Raw genomic sequence first — 22,941 nt, forward strand, 5'->3', positions numbered from 1 at the left:
TTCCACTCAAGTCCCCCATATTCCCCTCCACTAGGAAAGCTTTTTCTTAACTTCTTTTATGTGTAATACCGTACCCCATTCCACCTATCCCTTTCCCTTTATGTCAGTGTTTTTCTTTCTCACCCATTAATTTATTTATTATTCATTTATTTATTTTTTGCTTGTTTATTTTGCATATCATCTCTCCATATTCAACTCACACCAGTGCTCTCTGTCTATATATACTCTTTCCAACTGCCCTAATAATTAGAAAGTTCTTAGGAGTTACAAGGATCATCTTCCCAAGTAGGAATGGAAGCAATTAATCTTATTAATTCCCTTATGATTTCCTTTTCCAGTTTACCTGTTTATGCTTCTCTTGAATATTGTATTTGAAAGTCAAATTGTCTATTTGCCTCTGGTCTTTTCATAAAGAATACTTGAAAGTCCTCTTTTTCATTGAATGTCCATTTTCCCTCCTGAAGGATTATACACAGTTTTGTTTGTTTTGTTTTGTTTTTCTGGATAGGTGATTCTTTATTGTAGTTCAAGTTCCTTTGCTCTCCACAATATCATGTTCCAAGCCCTGTATTTCTTTAAAGTATAAGATCTTTTGTGATTCTGACTATGGCTCCATGGTACTTGATTTGTTTTTGTTTGTTTGTTTTCTTTTCTTTTCTTTGTTTTTCCTGGCTGTTTGAAAAATTTTCTCCTTGACCAGAGAGCTTTGGAATTTGACTATAATATTTCTGTGAGGAATTAATTTGGGATCTCTTTCAGGAGGTGATTGGTGGATTTGTAATTCCTGTTTTACCTGAAAATTTCTTGGAAGACAATGTCTAGGCTCTTTTTAAAAAAATTATAATGGCTTTCAGGAAATCCAATAACTTAAAATATCTCTCCTGTATCTATTTTCCAGGTCCATTGTTTTTCCAATGAGATATTTCACATTATCTTCTATTTTTTTTCATTCTTTTGGTTTTGCTTGATTGTTTCTTACTTTCTTATAATGTCATAATGCCCACTTCAAATTTTTGAGGAATGGTTTTCCTCAGTGAGCTTTTACATATACTTTTCCATTTGGCCAGTTCTACTTTTTAAGGAGTTTTTTTTTTCCCCCCTCAGTGAATTTTTGTGCCTTTTTCCCATTTAGCTAACCCTTATTTTCAAGGCATTTCCCTCATTGGCTTTTTCTTCCTCTTTTACCATTTGGTATTATTTTCTTCTGTATTTTTTTGTGTCTTCTCTACCAAGCTGTTGACTCTTTTGTGAATGTGTTATCTTCTTGTTTCACTGTCATTTCTCATCCAAATTTTCCTATATCTCTTACTTCATCATCATCATCATTTTCTAGGGCAATTGGGGTTAAGTGACTTGCTCAGGGTCACCCAGTTAGTAAGTGTCAAGTGTCTGAGGCTGGATTTGAACTCAGGTTCTCCTGAATCCAGGGCTGGTGCTCTATCCACTGCTCCACCTAGCTGCCACTCTTACTTTATTTTGAAATTAGTTTTTGAGCCCTTCAATGTCCTGAGATCAATTTTTTTTTTCTTGGAGTCTTGGGATGTAAGATCTTTGAATTTGTTATTTCCTCCCTTATGAAGGTGTGTTTTGATCTTCCTTGTCTCCATAGTTAACTTTCTATTGTCAGAATTTTTTCTGTTGTTTCCTCAGTTTCCCAGCCTCTTTCTTGACTTTTAACTCTTTTATAAGGTAGGGCTCTGCTTCCAGTGTGGACCATGTGCTATCCCACCCATGAGAAATTTTGTACAGTTGTTTTCAGAGATACTCCTAGGTACCTGTAACTTTTCAGTTCTTCCACATCATTATGACCTAAAGAGAGGTATGTTTATTATTCTTCTGTCTTTTGCTTTGGACTATGTGAAAGAACAAATACCCTCTTATGCCCTGGAAAGATTACAATCTGGTGTGCTAGTGCCTCTCCTCACCCTGGTACTCCCCATGTCCCAAGTTATAACCTGGATCTGAGTATAGGCAAAGTAATGGAGTCTTGCCTTAATTCTAGTAATAAACCCCCTTTAATCTCCTTCTGACCAGTTGTTCAATTACCATCTGTGAACTGAAAATTCCAAAAGCAGTTGCTGCACCTGCTCATTCAGTGACTCCCAAGACGTGCATCTGGTTCGCTGAGTCCTAGTCTGAGTTGACACAGCCTGCCCTGGGCAAAGCTCTACTCTTAACTCAGTATAACAGGTATTTTCTGATGACCTAAGTTGTCTTTAGCTGGAAAATTATTTCACCCCATCCTTTTCTGTGTTCCTCTACTCCCAGAATTGTCTTACAGCATTATTTAAAGGTATTTGGAGGGGTTTGGGGGAGAGCCCAGGTCAATTGCTGCCTTTCTTCATCTATATTAGGGTAGTTAGAAGGAGGAGACATTGACAGGGATTATAGTTGTAAGTTGACTTTGATGGGATATTATAAAAAATTAAGATGTGTGAAAGGTGATTGCACTGTGAGAAGAGGGAATGGAGAAGTATAACAGGATAAATTATATCACATAAAGAGGCATTAAAGATCTATTGCAAAGGAGGTAAAGAAGATAGGGGTGAAAATTGTTTGAACCTTACTAATATTGGATTTTTCTCAAAGAGGGAATATCATACACACACAGTTGAATACAGAATTCTATATTACCCCATAGAGAAGTAGAAAAGGAAGGGGTCAATAAGGGAAGGGCTGATGGAAGGGAGAGCAGATTGAGGGAGGGAGAGGTCAGATGCCTAACACTGGTGAGGAGGGTAAAAGGAAAGAGAAAGAAAAGTATAAACTTGGGGAAAATAGGATGGAGGGAAATACACAATTAGTAACCATAACTGTGAAGGTAAATGGGATGAACTCACACATAAAACAGAAACAGATGTCAGAAGGAATAGCAAACATATTTCTAAAGGAGAAATTAAATGAGTTAAAGGAAGAAATATAAAATGAAATTGTACTTATTTGGGACCTCAATTTTCCCCTCTGAGAACTATATGAATTTATCAACAAAAAAATAAGAAAGGAATTAAGGAGATGAATAGAATTTTAGAATAGTTTAGATATGATAGACCTGTGAAGAAAATTGAAAGGAAAGTGTTAACCTGGAAATTAAGGAAACAATCAATAGAGGAGAAATAAGGTCTTTAATCAGGGCAGAGGAACTATAGCTCATGGTATTGCAAAACTCAGAAGCTAGGAATACCCAAAGATGGGAACAGAGGACAGGATTTGTAATGGGGTAACAGAACAAAAAAGGAACCAAAAGATCGCTCTAGAGTGACATATAGCTAAATGAACCTTTGACAAAAGAAATAATAGAACTGCTCCTAAGTTAAGTATAGGCATTACTGACTCTGAATAGAAACTACTTAATGTAGGTGGACCCATTTTACATAAGTCCAGGGAGTAAGGTAGGGAACATTGGGAGGGGATAAGTTGCTTGGGGGAAGGTCCATAAGTCCATATGTCCAAGAGTCTGGAAATGACAAAGACAGTCAGCCCCAGGCAATTCATTTGTCTGGGAAAGAGGGGACTGGATGGGGAATCAGTTCTCAGTAAATTTTGTAGTTCTCAAAAGAGAAAGGAATATATCTTTACTCAGCAGTTCAAGATATAAACACAAAAATTGACCATATATTAGGGCATAAGAAAATGATAATCAAATGCAGAAAGGCAGAAATAAAAAGTGCATCTTTTTCAGATCATAATGAAATAAAAATTATATTTAATAAAAAGTAATGGAAAAATAGATTAAAATTAATTAGAAATTAAATGGTTTAATCCTAAAGAATGAGTAGATCAAAGAACAAACCATATAAACAATCAATAATTTAATTGAGAATGAGACAACATGAAAAATTTTGAGGATATTGTCAAAGCAGTACTTACTGCTAAATTTATATCTCTAAATGCTTACATGAATAAAACAGAAGAGTTCAATGAATTTGACATGCAGCTAAAAATGTTAGAAAAAGAACAAATGTATATGCCCAATTAAACACCAAAGTGGAAATCCTGAAAAATCAAAGGGGATATTAATAAAATGGATACTGAGAAAAAAAAAACAAAACATTGAACTAATAAATAAAGCTAAGATCTAGGTTTTGTTGCTTCTGGGATAGGAACTCAGTATTTGACAAAAACTGCTGGGAAAACTGGAAGATAGTATGGCAGAAATTAGGCATAGACCAACATCTTACACCTTATACTAAAATAAGGTCGAAATGGATACACGATTTAGACATAAGAGGTGATACCATAGGTAAATTAGGAGAGAAAGGAATAGTCTACCTATCAGATATTTGGAAAGGAAAACAGTTTTTGACAAAACAAGAGATAGAATATATTATAAAATGCAAAATGGATGATTTTGATTACATTAAATTAAAAAAATTTTGTACAAACAGAAGCAATGCATCCAAAATTAGAAGGGAGGCAGAAACCTGGGGAAAATTTTTGAGGCCAGTACTTCTGATAAAGGCCTCATCTCTAACATATATAGGGAACTAAATCAAATTTATAAGAACCCAAGTCATTCCCCAATTGAGAAATGGTCAAAGGATATGAACAGGCAGTTTTCTGATGAAGAAAAAAAGCTATCTATTCCCATATGAAAAAATGCTCTAAATCTCTAATGATTAGAGAGATGCAAATAAAAACAATTCTGAGGTACCACCTGACACCTATCAGATTGGCTAAAATGACAAAAAAGGAAGATAATAAATGTTGGAGAAGCTGTGGGAAAATTGGAACACTAATCCATTGTTGGTGGAGCTGTGAACTGATCCAACCATTCTGGAAAGCAATTTGGGATTATGCCCAAAGGGCAATAAAGCTGTGCATACCCTTTGACCCAGCAATACCACTTTTGGGTCTTTTTCCCAAAGAGATCATGGAAGGGGGAAAGGGACCCAGATGTACAAAAATACTTATAGCTGCTCTTTATGTGGTGGCAAGGAATTGGAAGTTGAGGGGGTGCCCATCAATTGGGGAATGGCTGGACAAGTTGTGGTATATGAATACAATGGAATACTATTGTGCTATAAGAAACGATGAGCAGGAGGAGTTCAGAGAAACCTGGAGGGTCTTGCGTGGGCTGATGATGAGTGAGATGAGCAGAACTAGAAGAACATTGTATACAGTAACATCAACATTGAGTGTTGATCTACTGTGATGGACTATATTCTTCTCACCAATGCAATGGCACAGAAAAGTTCCAGAGAACTCCTGATGGAAGAGGATCTCCAAATCCAGGAAAAAAAAAAAAGAACTGCGGAGTATAGATGCTGAATGAACCATACTATTTCTTTTGTTTTTGATGCTGTTGTTTTTTTTTTTCTATTTTGAGGTTTTTCATCATTGCTCTGATTTTTTTCTCTTATAACATGACTAATGCAGAAATAGGATTAATGTTATTATGTGTATATATATAACCTATATCAGATTGCCTGCTGTCTAGGGGAGGGGGGAGGGAGGGGAGGGAGGGAGAAAAATCTGAAATTGTAAAGCTTGTATAGACAAAAGTTGAGAACTCTCTTTACATGTAATGGAAAAAAAGAAAATACTTTATTAATTAAAAAAAAGAAAAAAGAAAAAAATAATAATAAAATAGATAAATCATTGGTTAATTTGATTTAAGAAGGAAAGAACACTCAATTTAGAGTACTAAAAATGAAAAGGGTAAATTTACTACCAGAGAAGAGTAAATTAAAGCAATAATTATAATTATTTTACCCAATTGTGTGCTAGTAAATCTGATAAGTGAAATTGATAAATATTTATAAAATATATAAAATTCCCAGATTAACAGAAGAGAAAATGGAATATTGAAATAATCACAACATAGAAAAATAAATTGAATAAGTCATCTATGAACTCCCTGAGGGGCGGGGGCAGGGGGGGGGAGCCTGGGGGAAGATGGATTCACAAGTGAATTTTACAACATATTCAAATTACTAATACCAATAATATATAAACTATTTGGAAAAAGAGGCAAAGGAATAGACTTAACCAAATTCCTTTTATGACACAAATATGGTGATGACAACTAAACCAGAAAGAGCCAAAAATAGAGAAAGAAAACCAAAGAAAAATTTCCCTAATGACATCCTAAAGTAAAATATTAGTGAGAACACAGCAGCTTATCACCAGGGCCATACACCATAACTAGGTGGGATTTATACCAGGAATTCAGGGCAGGTTTAATATTCGGAAATCTATCAATATAATGGACTATACAACTAAGAAAACCAACAGAAATCCTATGACTACCTCAATAGGTGTAGAAAAAGGTTCAGACAAAATGCCGCACCCTTTCCTATTTTTTTCTGTTTTTTTCCAGGTCAATGAGGGTTAAGTGACTTGCCCAGGATCACACAGCTAGTAAATGTCAAGTGTCTGAGGCCAGATTTGAACTTAGGTCCTCCTGAATCCATGGCCGGTGCTTACCCTTTCATATTGAAACACTACAGAGCATAAGGATAATTGAACTTTTCTTCAAAATAATAAATAATTTCCATATAAAATGAGCATTATCTGTAATAGGGCTAAGCTAGTAGTTTGACCAGTAAAATCAGGAGTAACTGGTGAATGTTCAATATCTCTACAAGATTATTCAATATTGTACCAGGAATGTTAGCTATTGAAAAAAAATACACAAAACTATGACTCTTTGCAGGTGATATAATGGCATATTTGAAAAATGTTAGAATAAACTAGAAAACTATTTGAAATAATTAACAACTTTAGCAAACTTGCAGGATATAAAATAAATCCACATTAATTAGAATTTTTGAATTTTATTGCTGGAAAAGACTTTTGACTGTCCCTTGAACAACAAGGACATAAAAGTCAATATTGAAAACTATCAGCAAGCATGAAATGTAATGGGGATAAGTTAGAGGCATTCTCGATAAAGTCAGGGGTGAAACAGGGAAGTCCACTTCTATTATTCAATATTGTACTAGAAATGTTAGTGTTAGCAATAAGAGAAGCAATTGAAGGAATTAGAATAGGGAAGGAGGAAACAAAGCTATCATTCTTAGCAGATGATATGATGGTATACTAAGAAAATCCTAGAGAATCAACTAAAAACTACTTGAAACAACTAACAACCTTAGCAATATGGCAGGATACAAAATAAATCCACATAAATCTTCAGTATTTCAATACATGACTAACAAAACCTTCCAGTAAGAAATAGCAAGAGAAATTCCATTTAAAATAACTGTAGACCATGTAAAATATTTGACAGTCTACCTGTCAAGACAAACTCAGGAACTCTATAAACATAATTAAAAAAACACTTTTCACACAAATAAAATAAGATCTAAAATACGGGAAAAATATCAATTGCTCATAGACAGGTTGATCTAATATAATAAAATAACAATTCTACCTAAATTAATTTACTTATTCAGTGCCATAACATTCAGACTAGATAAAATCATTTTATAAAGGTAGAAAAAATAATAATTTATCTGGAAGAACAAAAGTTAAAAAAAAGTGTGCAGGTAGGTGGGCTAGACCTACCAAATCTGAAGCTATATTATAAAGTATCAGTTATCAGAACTATTTGGTGCTGTCTAAGAAATAGAGTGGTAGATCAGTGAAATAGATGAGGCATAGGAGACACAATAGTAAATAACTATAGTGATTGACAAACCCGAAGACTCCAGCTTTTGGGATAGGAACTCATTATTTGTCAAAAACTGCTGGGAAAACTGGAAAATAGTATGGCAGAAACTAGGCACAGACCAACATCTTACACAGAAGAAATGCATCCAAGATTAAAAGGAAAGCAGAGATCTGGGAAACAATTTTTATAGCCAATGATTCTGATAAAGGCCTCATTTATAAAATATAAAGGAACTAATTCAAATTTATAAGAATACAAGTCATTCCACAATTGAGAAATAGTCAAAGGATATGAACAGGCAGTTTTCTGATTAAAAAAAAAAAAAAGCTATCTATTGCCATAAAAGAAGATGCTCTAAATCACTATTGATTAGAGAAATACAAATTAAAACAAGTATGAGGTACCACTTCATACCTATCAGATTGGATAATATGAGAAAAAAGGAAAATAATATATGTTGGAGAAACTGTGGAAAAATTGGAATACTAACATTGTGAAGTGAGCCAGCCATTTTGGAAATTAATTTGGAAATATTCCCAAAGGGCTCTGGGGTTGTGTATCCCCTTTGACCTAGAAATACCCCTACTAGGTCTGTATCCCAAAGAGATCATAAAAAAGGGAAAGGACCCATATGTACATAAATATTTATAGCATCTCTCTTTGTTTTGGCAAATAATTGGAAATTTGTGGGAATGCCCATTTATTGGGGAATGGATGATGTGGTACATGAATGTAATGGAATACCATTGTGCTATAAGAAATGATGAGTAGACTGATTTAAGAAAAACCTGGAAAGACTTAAGTGGACTCATGGTGAGTGAGGTGAACAGAACCAGGAGAACATTGTACACAGTAATAGTAACATTGTGCAATGATTGACTATGAAAGACTTAACTCCTATCAGAGGTACAATGATCTAAGACAATTACAAGGGACTCATGATGGAGAATGATCTCCTCATCCAGAAACAGGAACTGTGGAATCTGAATGCAGAATAAACCCTACTATTTATACTCTTTTTTTAAAATTCTTTTCTTTGTTGATTTTTTCCTTTGTTCTAATTCTTCTTACACACCATGACTAATACAGAAATATGCTTAATGTGATTATACATGTATAACCTGTATTGGATTGCTTTCTGTCTTGGGGAGTGGGGAGGGAATGGAGGAAGGGAGAAAAATTTAGAACTCAAAGTCTTATAAAAATGGATGTTGAAAACTATCTTTTCATGTAAGTGGAAAAAAATATATTACTATTAAGATTGAAAAAAAAGAAATTAATTCAGGTTATTCACTGGAAAGTCAAATACTGAAGCTAAATCTTAAATGCTTTGGACACATAATGAGAATGCAATAGGAAAAGGGGACAACAGGGGATGAGATAGATATATAGTTTCATGGAAACAACAAATATGAACTTAGACAAACTATCAGAGAAAGTGGGGGAAAGAAAGCCCTGGTGTGTTATGGTGCCTTGGGTCATGAAGAGTCATACTTGACTGAACAACATTTTTTTTTGTGATTCATATATGATATATATATAATGTGGTAGGCATTAACACATATGGCACATGGAACTTTTTGATGGGTATGTATTGTTGAATATTAAAATATAGCTTTTGTATCTGTCCGTCTCCTACAAACATAATCAATAAACAGATTAGAGAAATTATAATATCTTGTAATATCTCCTACCAAAAAATTAAAAACAGATCAGAGACAGGTCTCCTACAGAACAAAACCAGATCAGGGACAGACAGAAAAAACAAACATAATATCAATTTAATATTTTTGACCCAAGAAGAAAGAAATAACACATAGTTATGTGCGAATTCCTCTCTCCTAAGAGAGAAGCTCAAAGCTCCCCTTCTTTCTAAAAGTTTTTAAGGTTTCTTGCACACTGGTTACAGGATTGTGTCAGTTTTATTATCATGATACAAATTAACCTAAAGCAAATACTATAACAGGCAGCTTAAAGACACAGGAAGGGTTTACCAAAGACAAGGATGTCTAGATAGTTGCTCTATTTACTCTTTGGGGGAAAGGAGATAGTGAATGGGGACTCATTAGTTGAAGTCTAGTCAAAAGTTGCATTTTGATTTGTTTACTCTCTTGGGGAGAGAAGTTAGTAAATATGGAATTTTCTGCTAGCTATCTGGGTTCAGCATGAAGTTTTAGCCAAAGGGCATTTTTCAGGGTCTCATAAAATCCATTTGGATAATAAGGTACCTCCATCACATCCAGGTGATCCATATATTCATATTAACATTATGTATGTATGAGGAATGTTGCCAGTAGTGGTATCATGAAAGGTTTATTGTTTACAAAAAGAACAAAATATGATTCCTTGTTGAGTCATCAGAATTTGATTATATTAAATTTAAAATCTAAGACACAGCAGTAGCTTCTCTGTGAACAGAAGAATTATCATCAATGTGACTTCCAGCTCATCTTAGCTTCTATTTGGGACTCTTTTATCCTCTGCATAAAGACTAATTCAAATTAAATCAATGCTACATTCAGAAAGTAGTATGAAAAGTAAAGGTGAAGTTTAAAAAATTGAAATCAATAATATGAGGAAAACAACCCCTGCTAAAAAATTCTCTGGAACTCAGTGGCCAGGATGTGACAAAGGCTCATTTATTTCTTTCTCATGAGAAAAGGCATTCCAGTGTGCAGGTGGTGGGTGCAAAGAATGAGAGTTGACAAGCCCTGTTTTAACCCCCAGTCCCTAATGTGATTGGACCCTGCCCTTTTTCACGACTGGCTGGATTACTCAAGGGTTACAATCTATGGGGAAAACTAGCTAACCAGAATACAGTATTCTTAACCCTAATTTCCATAATTATTCTTTGAGTTCTTAGGTAATGGGGATGGGTCACAGGGACATTCCTCCAATCCTCCCAGGAGAGGACTTAGTTGAGACCAACTCAGGACTACTTGAATAATTTTATCTGTTTACCAGAGGGGAGGAAAGCGAGACTGAGACCTTTGTCCTCAAACAGGTCTGGAGGAGTGCAATTTGAATGGTGATAGTTATATCCTTATTGAGAGGACAACATTACCCACTTCCTCACAAATAATCACAAGATTCCTTCATGTCAATTCATTGAAAAATTTAACATATTTTTCCCATAAGGCACAAAACACTTAATTGCTTTTATTTGGGAGGGGAGGGAAGGGGGAGGGGGATGAAGGCAAGAATCTGTGCTTGAATTGATGTATGGAACTACTTCCACAAAGGTTGACAAGTCATTTGCAATTTATATTATTTTTTTTTTGGTGAGGCAGTTGGGGTTAAGTGACTTGCCCAGAGTCACACAGCTAGTAAGTATGAAGGGCCTGAGGCTGGATTTGAACACAGGTACTCCTGAATCCAGGGCCAGTGCTTTATCCACTGCACCATCTAACTGCCCCTGCAATTTATATTCTTAAGGAGTTGCCTCAGGCATTGAGACTGGGACTGATCTGAGTAGGGAGGATCTTGCCTTCTATCCACACAAATTCTATTATTTTCAGTAATACTTAAATAAATACTTCAAGATACAATATCTGTGAGTATTTAAGTGCTTTATATCTTACAAAATGGGTTTTTGTGAGAGAGTTTGGAGACAATAGTCAATAAATATTTATTAAGCACCAACATTAGTCAGGCACTGTGCTTAGCCCTGGAGATAAAAATAAGAAAAAAAGAAGGTTTTTCCTACCTAGAAGCTTGCAATTTAATGGGGAAGACAATATGAAAAAGTAAGTGAACAGTGGGGAAGCAAGCATGAGAAAGTAGCATGAGATCTTACATAAAAAGAAAGCTTTGAGAGGAGTTTATTGTCCCACCCTCCAGTCTTACAATAGGAGGGGAGAGGCAACTGAGGGTGCTGATTTGTTGTATATAAAAGCTCGATAAGGGGGCAGCTAGGTGGTGTAATGGATAAAGCACCGGCCCTGGATTCAGGAGGACCTGAGTTCTAATCTTGCCTCAGACATTTAACACTTACTAACTGTGTGATCCTGGGCAAGTCACTTAACCCTCACTGCCCTACAAAAAATAAATAAATAAATAAAAGCTGGATCAATATCCATACTTTTGAGATTGATGTGGCTGTAATAATTCACAATTAGATCTTCACACTTTTAGGGATGAGCCTTTTTAAGGCCAATCCTTAAGTAAGAGAAAAGACAGTCTATCTAAGATCTAATATTGGAAGCATAATCTTTTGATCATAGCTGTCAGAACTTATGTTTTCTAGATTTAAGAATCAAAGATTGTTTCCATACTACAAAAAATTATTAGTGTACAATCTAAGTGGAGAGTTGTCATCTATGGGGAAAGAATAACAAAAAATATATAGCTAACTTTATACTTCAGCATGGTGCTTTGATAGGATGCAATCATTTTCATTGCTAATTAAAGGAAACAGAGTTTTAGAGTTTTGAAATCAGTAGTAATTGATCATTTAAAACAAGAAGACTGCTGTTATGACTAATGAAAGAATTATTAATTTATGTGATAGATGATGGTTTCTACTGATAGAGAAATGACTATGTATAACTGTTTATCATATGGTTCTCCCCAGGATGCTGTTAAAAGCAAGATGATGCCATATTAATTGTTTGATTCCTAGTTACATGTTTTCATACCCATTATGTAAAAGAAGCAAGAAAAAATGTAGTCTTTAGGTCCCAACAATAGATATAGAGGTGAGTTGCCTTGCAGGTAAAACTACATTTCAGTGAGATACTATTTGAAGTGAATTCTTTATTTAGAGGGAAGGAAGGCCACTAGCCAGAGCCTTTCTTCTGTACTACAAACAGCTAAAAATCATTTCTTGCATTGAACTTTCTACAGCCTATGTAAGTACCTATTCATTAGCTAAGCCAGCATAAAATGTGGCAGAAAAAAAACACATCAGACTTCTGTAACTGTCAGTGAATTCTCTGGAGCCATTACTCTTGTTGTTGTTTTTGTTTTTTTGCGGGGCAATGAGGATCAAGTGACTTGGCCAGGGTCACACAGCTAGGAAGTGTCAAGTTTAGGAGGCTGGATTTGAACTCAGGTCCTCCTGAATCCAAGGTCAGTGCATTAAACACTGTGCCACCTAGCTGTCCCCTGGAAGCATTACTCTTGCAAAGAACAATTCCTTGCTATGTTTCAAGGCTTCTTTTCCAGTTTCTTTCTTAGAAACTTCACTTTTGATGATAATTTCAGAGATCATTTCTTTGACAGTTGTTGTTTTTTTTCCCCACTAAGTTCCCCCCAATGCCCAACACAACTTACCTATCATATACACACCCAGATAGATACACACACACACACACACACACACACATTTAGTTATAAAGAAGCAAATATGGTGCAGTGGCAAAAAAAAATGGTGGATTTTTAATCCTCAAATTGATATACAAACCCTGGTTCTTATTGTGACTGGAAATATTTTAAGTAGTCACTTCATAGAATCTTATCTTAACCACAATTTCCTTATCTCCAGAATGAGGAGGTTGATTGCTAATGATCTTGTTAGCCTTAAATCTAATAAAACTTTGTGATTTTTGAATGATTTCCATATGGTAAAGAGGATAGTTAGATGAATTCAATGCTGACTCGGAAAAATTAAGTAATTTAACCAATGGTTAATTATGGTTGGGCACCATAAACCTATCTACAGATGTCTGTGATAAGTAAGTAAAGAGTACTTGGAGTCAGAAAGATGGGATCCCTATTCTGTGTTTAGAATTTCCTGAAGCAATTAACATAACAACCTGGAATCCTTTTCTTTAAAATAAGAATAAGAATGCAGGATTGTTGAGAGTAAGGTTTTTTATTTGTTTTGTTTTGTTTTGTTTTGTTTTGTTTAGTTTTTTGGGGGGAGGGGCAAGAACATCTGTATTATAAACTCTTGTTGAGAAATGGATTAAGAATCACTTCTCAGTGGCAGACCATGACAAATCTGTAGTCCCATGATCTTGAAAATGGAGTGAAAGAGGACAAAACTTTAATGCTTAATATTACTATATATATATATTTGATTGATTGGGGTCTAGGCTTTGCTTTCAAAATTATTATTGCTGCTTATATATTAATAGCTATTTATAAAATAATGGCTATTATACCCATTTTGGCAGTAATTATTTATTATTAATTAATATTAAATATTAGTAAAGTATTGACCACGCAGCATTTAACAAGAGCAGGAGGAAAGCCCCAGCACCATGTTACTTTTAGAAAGAGAGAACATGGCATCAAATAACTTCAGAAGCCCTACATTAGCTAATCTGTCCTAAGAGGAGAGTGAGCACCAAGAGACAGGAATCAAAGTCAAGTGTATGATGCAAGATGGCAACAACCTCAAGTCTTTCTCTTTCAGGCTTTTGTCCTTTTTTGATAGAGGCTGGTCTCTATACACTGATTGCTCAAAGCTAATTGGCTTTCATCATTTAAGTCCATTGGTTGACATGACCTGAGGGTGGTCCAAATTAAAATTATCTCTACAGATGACATCTGGGGGAAGTGTGCAAAAGGACAATCCCCCAAAGTTGCTAAAGGCAAAGTTCATTATGTAGATGTGGCTTAATCTGATCAGATCAATTTAGCTAGACTAAAGAGTCTATCTCCATTTCTATTGGCCCTGAATAAGATTAAAACTTTCCCTAAGAATTGACCTTTCAATTGAGGGGGAGAGAAAAACAACTAAAACTATTTTCCTGGGTCCCCCTAAGAAAACCATTATTAATAATTATTTTCTCACATCAAAACTATATTGCAATATGTAAGGTCTCTTATTAATTCTCTAATTCTATTCTTGTTCTAATCTTCACTTCCCAACTCCTTGAAGTCTCTTGATTATACTTTCTTTATGAACTTAAATAACTGGATAATAGTTTACATATTGAGACAGCACCTCCCTCCCATTGGCTTATTCAATAAACACATTAATCTCCTTGCCAAGCTGAGAAATACAGCAGCCAATAATAATATTGTTTTGGAATAAAAGTTCATTTCTAAAATACTAAATCGAAAGGTCATATAAGATTATGAGTAGTATCATCTTAGAAAAAAAATATTTAAAAAAAATGGAAGCAAAAATGAGCCTAAAGGAAGCCTGGGTTCTGTGACTTAGCTAAGCAATATTGGGCTAAGAATACATATAGAAGAAACATGAAGGGATATAGCAAACAGGAATGAAATGAAACATATTGGCCAGTGTTCCTATAGAATCAATTTTCATAATTAATGACATTTTAACTCTAAAACTGTAGCACTCATGTGGTGTACAAACCACTGGAAAGGTTTCTTATGGGAAATCAGATGGGAAAAGTAGATCTTTCAGGCCAAAAATTAATTGAAGAAATCCACACCAGGATAGACATGACTTTAAGGTTATTCAGGGACTAATTTTCCTCAACCTCACAAATAGAAATTGCAAAGCTATTATTGCACACACTGAAAAGCAACCAAAAGTATATTAGCAACTAGTGAGTCAAATAGTTTTTCCAAATTTATTAAAAGAATATATATATATATATATATATATATATATATATATATATATATATATATATATATATATGGGATGTTTTTAATGAAAGTAAGTCACAAAGAATAGGTTTGGTTTTGTTGACAGTATTCTAGAGAAGGTACCTGGAATTAAAATCCTATCTCTAATTCTTATTACCAATATGTCCTTGAGCAAGTAATTTTAAATTACTATCCCCATTCTATAAGCTATAGAGAGAAGTTGCACTATATAAGCTCTAAGGCATTCTCAGCTCTAGATCTATGATGCTCTGGTCTTAATTTATTGAGAGAGAGAGAGAGAGAATGAAAGAGAGAGAGAAAGAAAGAAAGAAGCTGAGAAAATACAAAATTAGAAGCAGCAAAATTGCCAATGAAAGAATAGCCTGTGGAAAGAATATTACTAACAGTGTTTTTGAGCCAGGAGTGGGGTTAAAAAATCATCAAGCACATATATAACGATAAAATGACTTGGCCCAGTCTGAAAATATCAACAAAGGATGGCATAAGAAAACCAATGTATTTCACTGGTCTCAAAATATTAAAAGAACAGAGAAATTTGGATAGATTTTTAAAGGAGAAATTATGTAACAACATAAGCAAAGGACAATGATGACAGTCTGCTTTTCTGATGTGTGGACATATCAGTGAGATTATATATACATCTAAGTGAAAAGAAAATTGGATATATTTTTTCTCTACAATTATGTTATCAAGTATTCACATTAGTTTGAGTCAGAAGGAAAGGAGTGCAATTGGTAGAACACACAAATTACTCACTATTCTGGGGATCCAAGTGACAAAGCCATAGAAAATGGGAAATTTTGAAGCTTTAAGAATGCCTGTACAAGGTGTGCATTACTGAGAAGGAAGGCAGTGATATTTGGCTATGAGTTCTAGTGTTATGACCTGCATCAGGGGTCCTTGCTCACCTAAAGAATTGGAGGTTCACCGTGAATTTTGTAAAATAAATAGATTTATTAGGAAAGAGGAATATATGGCCAGGAGAAGGAATCACTATGGAGACTCTCCCACTGTGTAAGAGAAGAGCTGTTCTTTTGGATACTTACAAACAAAAGTTGTCAAAACAGCTGGGAGGGAAATACAAAGTGTATGGAAGGGATAAAACAATTGGAAGGGAAACAACTGAGGAGTACCTTGGTATGAATAGCACCCATCCAAATTAATATATCATCTTTGTTATTTTATTGACCAGGGTCTTTGTGCTCTGGCCACATGATATTCCTGAGGTGGAAGGCAGAGCTGCTTTTCCCTTGGTAAAGTGTAAGGATTCCTTGGGGTTTGGGGTCCTTCATCCCACAACACTAGAAGTAATTTGCCCTGACAGGCACCTGCCCACCAGAATTCTTGAGAGTTCGAGGCACAATCAAATGAGTATAGATATAGCCTCCAAAATGACACAGATACAGAGACAATAACTCAAGGGATAAGCAGGTTAAGGGAGTGGAACTCCTAGTAGCAGAGATGAAAGCTCACTATAAACTCAAGAGAACTAACCCTGACATTGGAAGTTAAGCAGTACAGAGGAGTCAATCTTAGAAAAAACATAGCAGAGCTGAATTGCCAGCAGGAATGGTATACCCAAAGGGAGCTGTGGGAGGACTATACAAAGAGATAAAGGCCTGAAGGAAAAAAAAAATTATATTGTATGGTTATATATACATGTATGCATACATACATGTGTATGTACATATATCTATATGTATGTACATATTCATGTGTATATATGTATGTGTGTGTGTATTCAACATTATTTGGAGTTTATATTTCTCCTTTCTATTTCTGGAAGATTATTCCACAGGTTTATAGATCATTGAGATTTATTAGTATTACTATTTTTCATGATTATTTTTAATTATTAAAATTGTATAATTAAATGTTTATAATTCATATAACATATTTATACTTTGTAGTGATTGTAACAATAATAGATTTTTAAAATTATTATCTTATTAAAGCCTTTTGCTACTTCACTTTACTGGCTGTTTTTTTTTTTGTTTTTTTTTTTGTTTTTTTTTAGGCAATGGGGGTTAAGTGACTTGCCCAGAGTCACACAGCTAGTAAGTGTCAAGTGTCTGAGGCCGGATTTGAACTCAGGTACTCCTGAATCCAGGGCCAGTGCTTTAACCACTACTGGCTGTTTTTTAATGGCAAGCATACTGAAAAAAGCTCATGTTATATAGTAGTAGCTTTAACCTATTGGTTATGTCTCAAACTTAAGATAGTGGTCTCCTTGGAGGCTTAAACTGCAAATCTAAGGGTAAATGTTGGGGAATATTGTAAGCTCTTCTTCTGATCATGGCATTCAGGTAGTCCAATAATTCCATTCTCTCTCTCTCTCTCTCTCTCTCTCTCTCTTGCGGGGCAATGAAGGTTAAGTGACTTGCCCAGGGTCACACAGCTATTAAGTTTCAAGTGTCTGAGGCCAGATTTGAACTCAGGTCCACCTGAATCCAGAGCCAGTGCTTTATCTGGCCTGTGCCACCTAGGTTCCCCCAGAAGTATCTCTGAAAATGACTGAACAAACTCCCTGAAACTTGGGTCAGTGCACCCTCCACTCTGGAAGCAGTGCCCGACTTTAAGAAAGAGTTAAAAGTAAAAAAATCAGGTTAAGAAAATGCTGACTATAGAAAATTACTATGATGACAAGGAAGATCAAAATACACTCTAAGAAGAAGGTAACATAGTCAAAGCTCCTACATTCAAAGCTTCCAAGAAAAATAAAATGAATTGGTCTCAGACTTAGAAGCTCTAAAAAAGGATTTTTAAAATAAAGTAAGAGAGGTACAGGAAAATGAGAAGTGAAATGAGAGTGATATAAGAAAATCATGAAAAAAAGCCAACTGTTTGGTAAAGGAGACACAAAAAATACTGAAGAAAATAACTCCTGAAAAAATTCACTAAACCAAATGCTAAAAGAGGGACAAAAGGCCAGTGAGGAAAATAATGTCTTGAAAGGCCAAATTGGTCCAAGGGAAAGTTACATAAAAAAATTATCTGACAATAATAACTCCTTAAAAGTTAGGACTGAGCAAATGGAAGCTAATGACTTTATGAAAAATCAAGAAACAATAAAACAAAACCAAAAGAACAATAATAATAATAATAATATAACAATAATAAAACCCAGAAGGCATTGTGTAATATCTCATTGGAAAAACAACTGACCTGGAAAAAAGATTCAAGAGAGATAACTTGAAAATTGTTGGGCTACCTGAAAGATATGACCAAAAAAAAAAAAAAAAGAGAGAGAGATCCTAGACATACACTTCCCAGAAATTATAAGGAAAATCTGTCTGGATATTCTAGAACCAGAGAGTAAAATAGAAATTGTAAGAATCCTCCAATCACCTCCTGAAAGTTCCTACAAATATTATAGCCAAATTCCAGAGTTCCAAGGTCAAGGAGAAAATAGAGCAAACAGTCAAAAAGAAAAAAATTCAAGAATTGTGGAGCCACAGTCATGATAACGCAAGACCTAGCACTTTCTACATTAAAGCAAAACTGTGTATAGTCCTTCAGGAAAAAAAAAAATGGGAATTCTATGAAAGAGAAGTCTTTAAGATTTTTTTTTTTTTAGTGAGGCAATTGGGGTTAAGTGAATTGTCCAAGGTCACACAGCTAGTAAGTGTTAAGTGTCTGAGGCTGGATTTGAACTCAGGTGCTCCTGAATACAGGGCCACTGCTTTATCCACTGCATCACCTAGCTGATTGTAGATTTCTTTCTTTTTCAACTTTCATCTATTTTTTTCTTGAGCTTGAAGTTGATATTTCCTATGCCTGCCTTTCTCAAACCTCAGATGAAATATAAGTGCTTCAAAGCCCTCTATTTCATTATTTCCACTGAAAAATTGTATGCAGTTTTCACTAGCTAGATATTCTTAATTGTAATCCTAGCTCTATTGCCTTCCAGAATATCATATTGCAAACCCTCTACTTTTTTCACATGTAGGTCAATAAATCTAGTGTTATTCCTCATATGACTACAAGTGAGATTTTTCCCAGTCCTTAGACATAAGATTTAACTATGGCAATCATCAGTTTATAGACTACAAATTGTGATTTAATGTATTTATGTATTCTTTAGTACCATAAGCAAAAAATAATGGAGTCAGTAAGAAAGATATTAACAGAACTTATATAAATCCTATATTGTAACCTGGTTTAGAATCCACATAACATATCTTTTAACTTAATTTCAATTGTGGCTAGGCATCTAACAATTAATTTAAAGGTCAAATACCAAAAATAGTAACTACCAAGCTGAAAGGGAAAAAAAAAGTATGGAACGTCAGTATAATGGATCCTGTCAGATTCAATAGCCATCAAATTGCTGGAAAGATCATCTAAGGTTTGAGAAAGGCAGGCATAGGAAATATCAACTTCAAGGCAAGAAAAAAAACAGATAAAGTTTAAAAAGAAAGAAATCTACAGGCAGCTAGGTGATACAGTAGATAAAACACTGGGCCTGCATTCAGGAGCACCTGAGTTCAAATCCAGCCTCAGACACTTGACACTTACTAGCTATGTGACCTTGGACAAGTCACTTAACCCTCATTGCCCTACCAAAAAGAAACAAACAAACAAAGAAAAATCTTCATTTTGCTAAAAGTTGGAATAGACAGTGATGTAATAGCATCACTAGACATATGGGAACTGAATGGCTTATGATCCAAATTCTTTTTTGGTAGCATTTTATTTTCCAATTGCATGTAAAGATTCTTTTCAACATATATTTTTTTCTAAAATTTTTAGTTCCAAAGTTTTCTCCCCCTTCCCTTCTTCCCCCTCCAAGATGGTAAGCAATCAAATATAGGTTATATATGTACATATTGTACAATATATTGTACAATATGTACATATACATAATCATATTATACACATTTGATGTTAGTCATGTAAAAAAAAACAAAGAAAAAAAGAAAAAAAAAACTAAAGAAAGAAAAAAAATAACAAATATGGTGAAAATAGTCCTGTTTTTTAATAATTTTCTTGTATAATTTTCATTTCACTCATTTTTTTCCCATTTTTTTCTTCTACATCTTTTATTTGATTTATAAAATCCTTTTTGAGCTCCTCCAAACAAGCTTTTTGGTCTTCAGACCAATTCATTTTCCCCTTTATGGCTTCACATGTAGACATTTTGCCAGTGTTATCCTCTTTTGCATTTGTGTTTTGGTCTTCTGTGACACCATTGTAGTTTTCTATGGTAAAAATGATTTTTGGTTTCTTACTCATATTGTATCCTGTGTTGTGACTTTTACAGTTGCACTCTGTTACTGGGGCATAATAGGTAGTGCCCCAAAGTTCTTTTGCTGGGGACTAGGGGTCTAGTCAATGTTTTCTGCTCTGAGGCCTGAATGGCTAGCAGTGGCTTGTTCACTGCACTGGGGTGGCCCAGACCAATAATACCTGATGTGCAGCAGATTGATGTGCAGCAGCTGGCAGATTGCCTTCTGATTTGGGGCTAGAGGGCGTCACAGATTGCCTGCTTTGCAAATAGTTTGCTGAGCTAGGAAAAAGAGATCTCAGCTATTAATTTGTGCTATGACCAAGACCCTTCTGCTGGCTTACCCAGGCATTCTCTGCACTGAGGTGTGCTCCACTTTTACCCAGAGTAGACAGACCTTTTCTGAAATCTTTCTAGGTTATCTTAAGCTGGAAGATGATTTTACTCAGTCTTTTTTGTAGGTTATCAAGAATCCAGTTAGAAGCTTGAATTAATGTTTCTGAGGGAAATTTGGGAGAAGTCAGGCAACTCCCTCCCTTGTCTCCACCATTTTGGCTCTGCCCCGTCATGATCCAAATTCTTAAAGGGAAAGTGAAATGAGTTACTGTAGGAAATAGTCAATGAAACTATACTCATGGGTTTCTTCAAATTTTCTCTCTTAGAACTAAATTAAACTCACCATAAAATAAAAAAGAAATAAGTCAAGGAGATGAATAGAAATTTAGAAAAGTTATATATGATATAACTCAAGAGAAAAAAAATGAAAGAAAAACCTTTTTATCAGCTATATATATATCAGCACTGTTACCAAGTATGAGGACATGAAAAATTCACAACCAAATGCAGAAAAGTAGAAATATTAAATGCATCCTTTTCAGATAATAATGCAATAAAAATAACATTTAATAAAGTATCATGGAAGCATATATTAATTACTAATTGTAAATCAAATAATGTAATCCAAATGATTGAGTAGGTCAAAGAAAATAATAATCAGCGGGCAGACCTCCTCACATGACTAAGCCAGAAATCTCCATATAATGTCATAGGACAATTTCTGGAGTAGCAGAACGCACAAAAGGATGGTATGACATTATTTTCTAGCCAAATACACCTTAGAAGATCTTTAGGAGGGGGCTGCTGTGCTGGGGCAGGAGTGGATCCCAACCCCATGGTCCTGCCAACAGAGATCCAGACCCAGGACATGCTGGACAAATGCAGTCTCAGGCTGGGCACCAAGACCATAGCCAAACTGCTGAGATTCAGCCACATGTATACACTGCCAGAGAAAGAGATCCCCAGAGCCTCTTAATTGACTGCAGTGCCAGCATCTTCTGGAACTAAGCTCACAGGCTGGGGAAAGGGCTGAATAGTTGGCCGGGGGGATTGCACAGGTCTGTGCTGGTGCTGACTCATGCAGGGAAACAGCAAGCAGTCTAGATTGGCAGCAACAGCTGGGGAGGGGCAAAGGCTCACTGAAGCTCTCAACCTTAGCAAAACCAAATTTTATTTCCTGGTTGAAGAGCAAGAAGCCTTTGGGTTATTTACAGACTAGAGAACAGGCCAGGCAAATGAAGAACCTGCCTCCACATAAATAAATCCACTTGGGACCCTCTGAAACTTGGAACAGTGCATCCTGGAAACAGTGCCCCACTTTAAGAAGGAATTAAAAATCAAGAAATAGTCTGGCAAGATAAGCAGGCAGAAAATAGATGTAGATCATAGAAAGTTTCTTTGGTGACAAGGAAGATTGAGGTACACACTCAGAAGAGGCCAGCAACATCAGGACTCCCACATCCAAAGCTTCCAGGAAAAACGTGAATTGGTCTCAGGCCATACAAGTGCTCTAAAAGGACTTTGAAGATAAATTATGAGAGATAGAGGAAAAAATGCAAAGAGAAATGAGAGTGATGCAGGAAAGTCATAAAAAAATGTCAGCAGCTGGAAAAACAAAATGGAAAAGCTCTCTGAAGATAATAATTTCCAAAGAATTAGGATTGAACAAATGGAAGCTAATAATTGTATGAGACACCAAGACACAATAAAGTAAATCCTAATGAATGGAAAAATAGAGGGCAAAGTGAAATATCTTCTTGGAAAACCAGTTGACCAGAAAAATAGATCCAGGAGAGATAATTTGAAAATTATTGGATTATCTGAAAGCTATGATCAAAATACAAGCTTATATATCATTTTCTTTTTTTTTTTTTTTTTTTTCTTTTTTTTTTTTATCTATGAGATAATTTATTTTTTCCGTTACATGTAAAGATAGTTCTCAACTTTTGTTTATACATGCTTTACAATTTCAGATTTTTCTCCCTCCCTCCCTCCCCTCCCTCCCCCCTCCCCTAGACAGCAGGTAATCTGATATAGGTTATATCTATATATATCTATACATATACATATAGATATATATATATACACACACATATATATACACATAATAACATTAATCCTATTTCTGCATTAATCCTGTTACAAGAGAAAGAATCAGAGCAGTGATGCAAAACCTCAAAATAGAAAAAAAAAAACAACAGCACCCAAAACAAAAGAAATAATATGGTTC

This window comes from Dromiciops gliroides, chromosome 3 (assembly GCF_019393635.1).
Source record: "Dromiciops gliroides isolate mDroGli1 chromosome 3, mDroGli1.pri, whole genome shotgun sequence".
Lineage (NCBI taxonomy): Eukaryota > Metazoa > Chordata > Mammalia > Microbiotheria > Microbiotheriidae > Dromiciops > Dromiciops gliroides.